The sequence below is a fragment of the Propithecus coquereli genome, unplaced genomic scaffold (assembly GCF_000956105.1).
Source record: "Propithecus coquereli isolate 6110/MARCELLA unplaced genomic scaffold, Pcoq_1.0 Scaffold387, whole genome shotgun sequence".
Taxonomy (NCBI): domain Eukaryota; kingdom Metazoa; phylum Chordata; class Mammalia; order Primates; family Indriidae; genus Propithecus; species Propithecus coquereli.
Window position 1 is genome coordinate 9,070 of NW_012149585.1, and position 517 is coordinate 9,586.

Below are 517 nucleotides of genomic sequence, written 5' to 3' on the forward strand. Positions count from 1 at the left end.
ATCACTATCATATGATATAAATCATATAATTCTATCCATCTCTACTTATTATTTCTGCCCAAATCACCATCATCTCTCACCCAGTCTACCTCAATATTATCCTAACCAATCAATTTACATTTTTCTTGTTTCAGCACAATCATTTATCCATGAATACCCAGAATTATATTTTAAAAATATCATCAGATCATATAAACCCTTGGCTTAAAAGTTTTCAACAGCTAGTAGACATAGAATGTAACCCAAAGTCAACAACAGTGAACAAATAATCTTGAAGGGTCCAGACTGTTTCTTCTACCTCACTTTGCCTTACTTCAAGAAGTTCACCAAATTCTAAGCAAACAGAACAGCTTTTGGTTCACGGAACCTGGGGAACCCAATTTATATACTGAAGCTGTTATTCACCCTTTTCTCTGCCAGGGAGAAAGTCATTTTCTTTTATTCTTCACATTGCAAGTTATGGCAGATATGATAACATGGTGAGGAACAATCCATATACATTGAATAAATATATGAA

The 517-nt window shown here is 33.7% G+C and overlaps 1 pseudogene; it reads left to right on the forward strand.

Annotated features, from left to right (window-relative positions):
- The window catches only part of LOC105816767, a 7,292-nt pseudogene that overhangs the window by 3,833 nt on the left and 2,942 nt on the right, over nucleotides 1-517 (forward strand).